The following is a 12,709-nucleotide window of genomic DNA, read 5'->3' as shown; positions in this document are numbered from 1 at the left end:
TGTGTGTGTGTGTGTGTGTGTGTGTGTGTGTGTGTGTGTGTGTGTGTTTCTGGCAATCTTTAGTGTCTTGTCACACCCTTTATGAGAATTAAGAGATGCTACCAACATTAGAGACTGGTTCCTTAGGTTGAGGATCCTTTCTGTGTTGGCCTGGATCTCATTCACCCAGTTTTCTGTGAAGGAAAGTGAAGCATTCCCCAGCATCTTTGCTGAATATAAATTCTCTCTCTCTCTCTCTCTCTCTCTCTCTCTCTCCCTCTGTGTGTGTGATTTTAAATGATTCAGTTATTTATTACTTTACATCATGATTGCAGCTTCTCCTCCCTCCTCTCTTCCTAATCCCTCCCTCTCTGTTCCCCTTCCCACATGAAATTCTCCTCATCTCATCAGAAAAGGTGAGCCCTCCAGTGGATATCAACTAGCTTTGGCACATCATGTTGCAAAAAGATTAGGTACATCTTCTACTGAAACTAGACAAGGCAGCCCAGTTAGTTTAAAGGGATCCAAAGGCAGGGAGTGTAATCAAAGACAGCCCTTGCTCCTGTTTTTAGAGCCTCACATGTTAACCCCACTGTACAACTGTTAAATATGTGTAGATGGCCTAGGTCTGTCTCATTCATGCTCTCTGGTATGAAGTTTAGTCTTTGTGGGCTCCTATAGTCCCAGGTGGGCTTGATTCTGTACATTTTCTTGTGGTGTCTTTGACTCATCTGGTGCATTTAATCCTTCATCTTCCTCTTCCACAGAATTCCCCTAGCTCCACTTAAACTTTGCTAGGAGTCTCTGCATCAGTTGCATCAGTTTCCATCAGTTGCTGGGTGAAGCCTCTCTGATGACAGTTATGCTAGGTGCCTGTCTTCAAGTATAGCAGAGTATCATTAATAGTGTCAGGTGTGGGTTCCCTCTTGCAGCATGGGTTTCCATGAATTAGAGGCCATCTAGTTTACATAGCAAGTTTCAGGACATCAAGGCTACACAGAGAATGTTCAAAAAAAAAACTACAAAGAAATTAAAAAAGGACAAAAAGTCTAGGAGACAGCAGCTGAATATAACGTTCTTAATCACCATGGTGGGTGATGATTAAACAACGAAATCAAAATACCAATTTCTCTTTCCAACACTAATAGCAATGTCTTTCACCATGTCATGAGGTATAGCCACAGTCAATGCTTCACAAAGGAGTTTAGGTAGCCTTGCCTGGTATGATGCTGCTTCCATGTTTATTTTTAGGCAATATCAACTCTCTCAGACCTTCCCAATCATTAGAACCCAGAAAATGAGTATTGTTTGTTATCTTCTTCAGACTGCAAGCAGAAGTGTTTCTGGCCCTACTAAACTCTGCTGGAGCATCATGAGTATCCAAAGCCTCCAGTTTACTTAAAACACTGACTTAAGACAAGCTTGTGAGTGCAGCTATATTTGCAGCCTTTTCTTTGAAGTGGATCCTGTTTAAATCAATCCCAACAACAGTGCTTTCAGCTGTGAATTCATTGATTCTTGGTACGGTAGCTTCTATTCTTGCCATTCCACATTGGATGTATTGCATATAACCAGTTAATACTGGTCAAAGATTAAGTACAACAACACCCTGTGTGAGATTTCACCAAAATTTGATGATCAGTGTAAATTTTGGATTTTGCACTGAACACGTTATACAGTTTCTGTAGTTCTGGTAGCAGGGCCTTGTGAACTTCCATCACAGCAACAAATATGCATGGCTGTGCAAAAAGTGTAATTGGAGTTTTGGCTTTTATTAGCCTGATTGTTGGGATGTAATCACTGACTTCTTGCTACCAAGTTCACCTATGAAGATTTTAATTGTTCTATTGTTAATGACTTCATTTACATTTATATTTATCTAGGTTCATGATCCAGTCTGCCAAAGTGATAATTTAATTTACCTTAAGCTACTTTATGTGCTGAGCTTCATTATAGCACTAGCAATCTTTGGATCAAGACCATAATCATGATTTACTACAGAAGCACTTCCCTTCAACATGCCAAAAGCTTTAATGATTGAAATTGTCATCTGTTCACCTCCAATCTTAAAGTCTATTGTAAATCTCACAGTCTTGGCACCATAATACATATAAGTTGTGACCTTCATTTCACTGATGGGATGATATTCAATATGAAAGGAATTTTGGCTTGTCATTTGAGCAGTGTTTAGGACCCGACACACAAGAGGAGAGCCCTGGCCCTTGAGCCCACATCTGAGGTCTGCAGGCCTGCAGGAGATATAGGAGTCTACTTGGTATGTGGTATTGAGGCATGTAATGAAAGCTGAGCTAAACCCACACCCCTACATCAATTTATGATGTGTTTTTAAAATTAACTCGCCAAAGCCCAGAAAAACAGTCTATGAAAAAATATGTATGATGAGATAAGTAATAACTGAGTAGTAACAAATTAATTTTAAAGTTTAATAACCATTAAAAGTACTATGTGGCATTGAAAAATAGTCAGTTTTATGTAGAATCACATGATAAATCATTAAGGTAGGTTTAGGGAAAATTGAAAATACATGAGAAATATAGCATTTGGAAGTGTTAAAAGAAACAAAACAACAGATATTTCGAGGATACAGGTATTAAAGGATGTAACACATTATAGTTACTACCCATAGTACATAGTAGTAAATGGGAGGCTATATTGCAATAAATGTTCATGTAATAACATTTTAAATTAAAATGAAATAAGAATGAGGCATTGCACAATCTGCTCACTGAAAAGTACCTTTGAAGTTCCTGTATGAGTCCTAAAAGCTAATTAAAACCATAAAATGCTTTTTTCTGTCCCTTAATATAATAAAATTATTTATTATAAGGCAATTGTAAGCAATGAATGATAAATTGATAGAGAGATGATGGGAGAAATTAGCACAAAGCCTTTAGCATAGGCTGGTATCACTGTTTTCAACTTTCTAATCTGTTCAGCCATGGGTCCAAGTAAAGTCCTTTCCTTCATAAATTACTTGTTTATTCTGTTATAGAATCAAAACACAATCTCAAACACATAAGGATGTTGATTTCTTGTCTTAGAGTCCCATGGAAACCCCTAAAGAACTAAGATGATTGCAAAGGCTATTGGTTGCTGTCAAAAAGCTGATAGTGAGACCCTATTTCTGGAGACAACATTTATATATCTCATTGAACATGTAGTAGATGTGATGGTACCTACCTAGAGCCATCACTGCTTCTAACTAGTGCTCATCATACTAGTAGATACTCTGCATATTTACTGTATAAGAATGGTAAACATCAACCCACCTACAAACCCTTAAATCTACAATGGCAAACTGTCTACATGATATGCTGGTGCAACAGTGGCAAAGTGTTGTGGTAGTAAACTAACTACTATCTGAGTGGATTTATTGTCCACTTCCTAAGATGGAACAGGTACCTGACATTCTTCCAGTAGCCAAGAACCTGAAACTAGACAGTCCATGATCCTTGGGGAAAACTGAATACTGTTGTTTTCTACTAAGGAAGCACAGCAATAGAATGACTGACCAACATTCTACTATACCTATAGATCAGTGTCTCCGTCAGCTAGCATCAGAGAAGTTTCCTCCTGCATGAGATGGTTATTAATACAGGGGCCCACAAGTGGAAAACTTGTGCAGAAACTTAGACACCTTGGAACATTAAGTTCTAAATGAGATGTCCTCATAAAATCCCTCCATTCAGGGTTCAGAGAGCCATGTGGAAGAGGAGATTGAAAGATGGTAAAAGCCAGTGGGGATATGTGTTGTTTTAAAGAAAGAAATCCCAACCATGCAATTTTATCAATAAAGATTCAGTAGCCACATATTGGGGTGAAAACCTACTAGCTCAGAGAGGTAGAAAAAGCACCCAGCTGTTCTTCCTACACAATTGATGTTTCAGAAGGAACAAGCCTTTCTATTCAGTTCATTTCCCAGAAGAAGAAAAAAAAGCAAAAAGTCTTCTCCCACTGTCTAAAATACCCTTCAACTCAATGCCCCTCCTTACTGTTTACTCAATGTCCTCTGATTTCTTGCTCCAACTCTCAACCTAGGGTTACCTTTATTTAACACTGTGTACATAAAGTTCTTGGATTAAAGATATGTGCTAGGGCTGAGCCACATCATGAACAACAATTTACAATAAACAGAAATTTCTTGGATTAAAGGTATGTGTTAGGGCTGAGCCACACCAAATAAGAAAGAGGTTTTTACAGTTCACAATCTTGGGGTTCACAATGGGATCAAATATCCTGCAACATATAAACAACACCAAGGAATCAGTGTCTTCCAGATACAGAAGTGACATGCATATGAACTCATAGAGGCTATCTCAGAATGCACATAGCCTGTGCAGTTCTAAGCTAGATGGGGTTTCAACACTGAGAAGGAACGTAGATATAGGCTCTTACATGGTGAGGTTATTACCCCTAACCAAGAGGCTATCTCTAAGTGTCAACCACCCTCAAAGGAAAAGTTAGTTTTCTGCAATAGAGTCTCACTAGGTATGCAAACCACAATTAAGAGCAGACCCCATGGCCAGTTGGAGATGGCCAAAACAAAGTGGTACTTTTGGAGTTTTTCTTTGTTTCTTAATGCTTTATTTAAGTGTTTAAAAACTTTATCCATCTTTTAATTTAAAATTATGGTTTCTGATTTTGTGATTTTTATGTTTTATTTTTGTGTATGTGTGTACATGTTTGTTTGGTTTTTATTTACATGTTTCTTTTCTAAGGAGCAAGAGAGAAATGAGGACTAGAATTGGATGGGTTTGTAGGTCGGGATAATCTGGAAGGAGATGATAGAAGGGAAACTGTGATTAGAATATATTATATAAAAATATATCAAACTGAGCAGCCGATGGGCTTCCTCTGAGCAGGGGATCTAGGTCCTCTTCATGCCTTGTCCTTGGTTGGAGCATCAATCTTTGCATTGCCCCCTGGGCCCAAGTTTATGTGCTCTATTGGTCTCCTTGAGAAGCTCCTGTCCCCTCCAGGTCTTTTTACCTCCCTCTTCTTCCATAAGGTTTCCTGCACTCTGCCCAAAGTTTGGCTATGAGTCTCAGTATCACCTTCAACACCCTGATGGGTACAGTCTTTCAGAAGCCCTCTGTGGAAGGCTCCTGTCCTGTTCCATGTCTTCTCCTACTTCTGATGTCTATCCTGTTTGCCCTTTTGAGTGAGGTTCTAGAGTCTTTCCTAGGGTCCTCCTTGTAGTTTACCTTCTTTAGGACTATAGAGGAAGTCCATAGGCTACGCAGTTTCCAATTGGCTTCCCTAGTAAGGGGTACAAGAGCTGTCTCTGACACAGAACTCATTGAACAGCTCTTTGATCACCTCTCTCTGAGGGTGCAGGCTTGCCACACCACAGAAGATGATGCAACAAGCCCTGATGAGACCTGATATGCTAGGGTCAGATGGAAGGGGAGGAGGTCTTCATTATCAGTGGACTAGGGGAGGGGTATAGGGAGAAAAGAGGGAAGGTTGGTGGGACTGGGAGGAAAAGAGGGAGAGGGCTACAACCAGGATACAAAGTGAATAAATTATAATAAATAAATTAATTAACGAATTTAAAGATTTGTTAAAAGAACACAAATGGGTACGTCCTCTTTATGGTAAACCTTGTGTACATCCTTTTATGCATAGGAAGAATCAAAATATTTTTTAGTATCTAACGGCATACCCTGTAAGAATGGAATTACCTATCAATAAGTAAAGCATAGAAATTGCCAGCTCCATAGCCCAAAGATGCAGAAAGACATCAAGTTTATCAAATTCAAAAACTATGTCTATCATGAATATCTTCTAACTTTAATATGTGGCTAATAAAATTTTTACTCAGTTCTTTCATTATTACAATATTCTTTCCTTTACATTTAAAAATGAAAAATAGATGTAGTTGAGTTTTTTGCATTTTATTAAAATATGCTTAATTTCTCTTATACAAGGAAATGAAAACTGCAATGCTCTCTATAAAAAACTCTTACAAAAATAAGTTTCTGTAGCTGATATATATGTATACTCATAGGCTTATGTACATAGTTATAGGCATATATAATTATATATTTATTTATTTGTGATAGTATACATACATAAATTCATTTAAATTATTTTTCTATTTCAGTGACCATCTTGTGTGAAGAAAACCTTTACTATGTGTTTGGTTCTATATAGGCTTTGATTTTTTAAACCACTTTATTGGGGGTTCCTAAATGCCTCTACCTACCTTCAAATCCTCTACCTTAAGAGAGGAAAAAAAGGTTAGTAGGGACAAGGGAATAGAACTCTTTACACTCAGTTCACTGGGGTAATTTTACTCTTCATTGGCAGGGTACCAGAAGTGCAGACAACCAGCAACCAGCAACCAGCAACCAGCAACCAGCAACCAGCAACCAACAACCAACAACCAGAAAGCAGAAAGCAGAAAGCAGAAACCAGCAGCAGCCTACTCAAAGGACTCTCCAGAGCATTTCTCTCTAGGAACTTCTCTAAGTTTCCTCTTTCTCTCTCCCTCTGAGCTCCTATTTATACCACCTCAGAGTCTGCACAAGGATGTTTTCCAGCTGGCAAATCTTACCTGCCCTACATGAGGCAATTTTCAATTGACAAAGATCACGAGGCTGTTATTAGCTGTGGATAAACTAAGAGCATCCCTACATCCTATACTTAGGATTACAATAAAAAAACTTATTTATATAATATAACTGATATTTTTAAAAACCAAAACTTCCACTACAGTTCTATTTTTTTATACTTGTTGGAACATGACAAGTTTGTTCCATCTGATTTATCTGTTCCGAACACATGCTTACATATTGATAACAGATTAATGTGATTGTCAAATAAGAGCACAACAAGGACATTTGTTCAACCATGTTCGTAGCAGCTTTATTTGTAATAGCCAGAACTTGGAAAAAACCCAGATGTCCATCAACAGAGGAATGGATACAGAAATTGTGGTATTTTTACACAATGGAATACTACTCAGCAATCAAAAAGGAGGAAATCATGAAATTTGCAGGCAAGTGGTGGGATCTAGAAAAGATCATTCTGAGTGAAGTATCCCAGAAGGAGAAAGACAAACTTGGTATATACTCGCTTATATAGACCTACAAGATATGATAAACATAATGAAATCTACACACCTAAAGAAGATAATCAAGAAAGTGGACACAGGCGAAGGTGATTAATCCTCATTTAGAAAGACAAATGGGATGTGCATTGAACTTATGACAGGAGTCTACCACAAAAGGCATCTGAAAGACTCTACCTAGCAGTGTTTCAAAGCAGACACTAAGACTCATAACCAAACCCTCGGCAGAGTGCAGGGAATCATATGAAAGAAGGGAAGTTAGCATGATATGGAAAGGATAGGAGCTCTACAAGGACCAAATATATCTGGGCACAGGGTCTTTTCTGAGACTGACACTCAACCAAGGACCATCTATGGATATAACCTAGAACTTCTGCTCGGATGTGGCCCATGGTAGCTCAGTAACCAAGTAGTTTTCCAAAGTAAGGGGAACATGGACTATTTCTAACAGGATCTCAAGGGCAGGCTGTTTGACCCCCTCCCAGGGGAGGGGCAGTCTTTTAGGCCACAGAGGAGGACTTTGCAGCCAGCCCTGAAGATACCTGATAAAACAGGGTCAGATGAAAGGGGAGGAGGTCCTGATAAAACAGGGTCAGATGAAAGGGGAGGAGGTCCTCCCCTATCAGTGGACTTGGAAAGGGGCAGGGAGGAGACCAGGGAGGGAGTGTGAGGTTGGGGAGGGAATGAGGGAGCGGGATACAGCTGGGACACAGAGTTAACAAAATGTAACTAAAAAGAAAAATAAAAATAAAATAAAATAAAATAAAAACCTATAATTTCTTCTAATTCTTATAAACTTTTTATTGAAAATAGATTTTTTTCTCACATAATATAATCTGATTATGTTTTTCCTTCCCTCTACCCTCCTTGTTCCTCCTCATATCCCTCCCCCTACAGATAAACTCCATTTTTCTCTTTCTCACTGGAAAAATCATGTACTACAGGATAATAATAAAACATAACAAAATGAAATAAGATAAAATAAAATCCATTACACTGAAGATGGACAAAGCAAACCAACAGAAGGAAAAGGGCCCAAGAGAAGGGACAGGAATCAAAGACCAACTTGTTCCTGCTCACTCAGAAATTCTATAAAAACACTAAACTGGAAGACAAAATATACAAAAGATGTTGTGCAACCCCATGCAGGCCCCGGGCACGGTGCTTCAGTCTCTGTGAGTTCAGAAGATCATTGCTCATGGTGATTTAGAGGGCTTTGTTTTCTTGGTGTCTTCCTTCTTCTCTGTTTCTTACATTCTTTCTGCCTCCTCTACCACAGGGCTCCAAGATCCCTGAAGGGAAAAATTTGATGGAGACACCCTGTTTAGAGTTGAGTGTAACAAGGTCTCTTATTCTATGCACAATATCTGGCTATGAATCACTATATTTGTTCCCATCTCCGGCAGAGAGAAGCTTTTCTAATGATGGCTGAGCAAGGCACAGATCTATGAGTATGGCAGAATGTCAATAGGAGTAATTTTATTGCTATTTCTTTAGAATAGTAGTACTTGGTTTTCTAACCAAAATTTCACGTGTCTTTCACATAAAAATTAAAATACATTTTCTGTTTAAAATATTATTTCTACTGTTAAATAGATTTTTGGTTTCCTACTATAAGCCGAAACCTTTGTAATGCTATATTTTGGATTTTGGAAAGTGAAAATGATACAATAAGCTTGTAAAATATTAATGTCAGTAAAGGGTCAGAAGCTTATTTGCTAAGCAGAAGACATGAGATAATATTTAATGTTTTTTTTTTCAGCAAAAACAAGAAGGTTATTTGATAAACAAAAGCAAAACGATAGTCTTTCATTTCACATAAAAATTAAAATATTAAACAAAATACAAAGAAATTTAGGACATTTCAAGTCCAGCAGTCCTATTCCTTGTGCTCCAGGTGCTCCATGACATCTGTCTCCTTGTGACCAGCACAGCACAAACAGTAGCAAATTGTTTTAATGTTATTTTTGTTTTATCAGGATAAGGATAATTATGATAATACTACTACCCCTCTAACCTCCTACAAGTGAATATGGATGTGTTCCAATAAACTTTCTTATAAAAGAAAATAAACTTTATTTAAATGAGCTTTAATAGTTTTTAGTCGCCAAGACACATGGGTCAATTACAATTCCACCAAAGTAACAGGATCATTAGAATACATGGAAATTACTCTCTCCATACCTCTTCAACATAGTACTTGAAGTCCTAGCCAGAGCAATATGACAACTAAAGGAGATCAAGGGGATACAAATCAGAAAGGAAGAGGTCAAAATGTTACTATTCGCAGATGATATGATAGTATATATGAGAGACCCCAAAAATTCAACCAGAGAACTCCTCCAGCAGATAAACACCTTCAGCAAAGTGGCAGGATACAAAATCAACTCAAAAAAATCAGAAGCCCCCCTGTATACCAAAGACAAAAGGGCCAAGAAAGAAATTAGGGAAACAACACCCTTCACAATAGCCACTAATATCATAAAGTGACACTAACCAAGCAAGTGAAAGACCTGTTTGAGAAAAACTTCAAGTCTCTGAAGAAACAAATTGAAGAAGATATCAGAAGATGGAAAGATCTCCCGTAGTCATGGATTGGTAGGATTAACATTGGGAAAATGGCCATCCTGCCAAAAAGAAATCTACAGATTCAATGCAATTCCCATCAAAATACCAACTCAATTCTTTACAGACCTTGAAAAAAAGATTCTCATCTTCATATGGAGAAACAAAAAAACCAGAATCTCCAAAACAATCCTATACAACAACAGATCATCTGGAGGTATTACCATCCCCAATCTCAAGCTGCACTACAGAGCAATAGTAATAAAAACTCCATGATATTGGCATAAAAACAGAAAGAAGGATCAACGGAAATGCATAGAAGAACCAGAAATAAACCCACACACATATGAATACTCGATTTATGACAAAGAAGCCAAAACCATAAAATGGAAAAAAGACAGCGTCTTCAACAAATGGTGCTGGTCCAACTGGATGTCTACATGAAGAAAAATGAAAATAGATCCATATTTATCACCCTGCACAAAACTAAAGTCCAAGTGGATCAAAGACCTCAACATAAAACCAGATACTCTAAATCTGTTAGAAGAAAAATTGGGGAACAGCCTAGAAATCATTGGCACAGGAGACAACTTCCTGAACAGAACACCAACAGCACAGGCTCTAAGAGCAACAATCAATAAATGGGACCTCATGAAACTGAAAATCTTCTGTAATGCAAAGGACACTGTCATCAAAACAAAACGCCTGCCTACAGATTGGGAAACAATCTTCACTAACCCTTTATCTGACAGAGGACTAATATCGAGTATATATAAAGAACTAAAGAAGCTGAAAAGCAGCAAACCAAGTAATCCAATTAAAAAATGGGGAACAGAGCTAAACAGCGAATTCTCGAAAGAGGAATATCAAATGGCAGAGAAACACATAAAGAAATGCTCAACCTCATTAGCCATCAGGGAAATGCAAATCAAAACGACCCTGAGATTTCACCTTACACCCATCAGAATGGCCAAGATGAAAAACTCAAGGAACAACACATGCTGGAGAGGTTGTGGAGAAAGGGGAACCCTCCTCCACTGCTGGTGGGAATGTAAACTGGAAAACCCATTCTGGAAATATATCTGATGCTTTCTAAGACAATTCGGAATAGTGCTTTCTCAAGACCCAGCTATACCACTGCTAGGTATATACCCAAAATTTGCTCAAGTACACAAAAGGGATACTTGCTCAACCATGTTTATAGCAGCTTTATTTGTAATAGCCAGAACCTGGAAACAACCCAGATGCCCATCAACGGAGGAATGGGTACAGAAATTGTGGTATTTTTACACAATGGAATACTACTCATCAATCAAAAAGGAGGAAATCATGAAATTTGCAGGCAAATGGTGGGATCAAGAAAAGATCATCCTGAGTGAAATATCCCAGAAGGAGAAAGACAAACATGGTATATACCCGCTTATATAGACCTATAAGATATGATAAACGTAATGAAATCTATACACGTAAAAATGATAATCAAGAGAGTGGACATGGGGTAAGATGATCCACCCTCGTTTAGAAAGACAGATGGGATGTGCATTGAACGTATGACAGGAGTCTACTGAAGGCATCTGAAAGACTCTAACTAGCAGTGTTTTCAAAGCAGATACAAAGACTCATAACCAAACCTTTGGCAGAGTGCAGGGAATCATATGAAAGAAGGGGAGTTAGTATGATGGTTAAAGAATAGGAGCTCCACAAGGACCAATTATATCTGGGCACAGGGTCTTTTCTGAGACTGACATTCAACCAAGGACCATGTATGGATATAACCTAGAACCTCTGTTCGGATGTAGCCTGTGGTAGCTCAGTAACCAATTGGTTTCCCATAGTGAGGGGAACAAGGACTATTTCTAACAGGAACTCAATGACTGGCTCTTTGACCTCCCCACCCCCCAAGGGAGGAGCAGTCCTGTTAGGCCACAGAGGAAGGCTTTGCAGCCAGTACTGAAGATACCTGATGAAACAGGATTGGATGAATGTGGAGGAGGTCCTCCCCAATCAGTGGACTTGGAAAAAGGCAGGGTGGAGATGAGGGAGGGAGGATTGGATTGGGAGAAAATGAGGGAGTGGGACACAGCTGGGATACAGAGTTAATAAAATGTAACTGATAAGAAAAAAATAAAATTAAAAAAATAATACATGGAAATTGTCTCATTTAACTGTAGGAATTGATAAACAAAGAAACAAACAGTTTTACTTTTCCTTGACTCTGTATTTCACTGCTGAAGAATACCCCCACCACACCATTTGCATTGATGGTAGACTGAGTAACAGCAAAATGATTGTATCCTAATAAATTGGGCATATAAAACTTGCCACCAACAGCACAAGGAGTTGGCTTTTGGTATAATAAATGCTACTTAATTAAGTTTATGTATTGTGTTTTCAGTTATGTTATTAATTCCCATTATAACACAAGTGCCAATTTTTCCCAACCAGGGAACATCATACTATTACAGTGTAGGTCCAGAGATTAGACAGTTTAGTCCAGAAGACATTTCAGTTAATGTGAGAAAGAACACATATAAGAATGGGTGTAGATGTCTTACATCTTCAGGGAATCTTAGGAAAGAAGTGAGAAACAGTAAGATCTGGAGAGTTCAGGAACTCCACAAGAAGAGCAACAGAAAGAAAAAATCTGAGCACAGGGGTCTTTCCTGAGACTGATATTCCAACCAAGAACTATGCATGGAGATAAACTAAGACCCTTGCACAGATGTAGCCCATGGCAGTTCAGTATCCTAGTGGGTTCCATTGGAATAAGAACAGGGACTGTCTCTGATATGAACTGATTGGCCTGCTCTTTTATTACCCCCCCCCTGAGGAGGAAGCAGCATTACCAGGCCACAGAAAAAGACAACACAGCCACTCCTGATGAGACCTCATTGACTAGGATCAGAAGTAAGGTAAAGAAGTCCTCCCCTATCAGTGGACTCGGGGATGGGCATGCATGCAGAGGGTGGAGGAAGGGAAGGGTTGGGAAGGGAGGAGGGAGAGAAACACAGGGGGGATACAAAGTGAATAAAATGTAATTAATAAAGAAAAATATACCACTTACAAAAT

The 12,709-nt window shown here is 38.5% G+C and overlaps 1 pseudogene; it reads right to left on the bottom strand.

Annotated features, from left to right (window-relative positions):
• Positions 1-1,183: 1,183 nt before the first annotated feature.
• On the bottom strand, positions 1,184-2,155 carry LOC129669527 (fumarate hydratase, mitochondrial-like; annotated as a pseudogene).
• Positions 2,156-12,709: the final 10,554 nt, after the last annotated feature.

This window comes from Psammomys obesus, unplaced genomic scaffold (genome assembly GCF_907164565.1).
Source record: "Psammomys obesus unplaced genomic scaffold, mPsaObe1.curated_primary_1811, whole genome shotgun sequence".
Taxonomy (NCBI): domain Eukaryota; kingdom Metazoa; phylum Chordata; class Mammalia; order Rodentia; family Muridae; genus Psammomys; species Psammomys obesus.
Note: the sequence above shows the minus strand (reverse complement) of the source record. Positions and strands in the feature narration are given on the sequence as shown.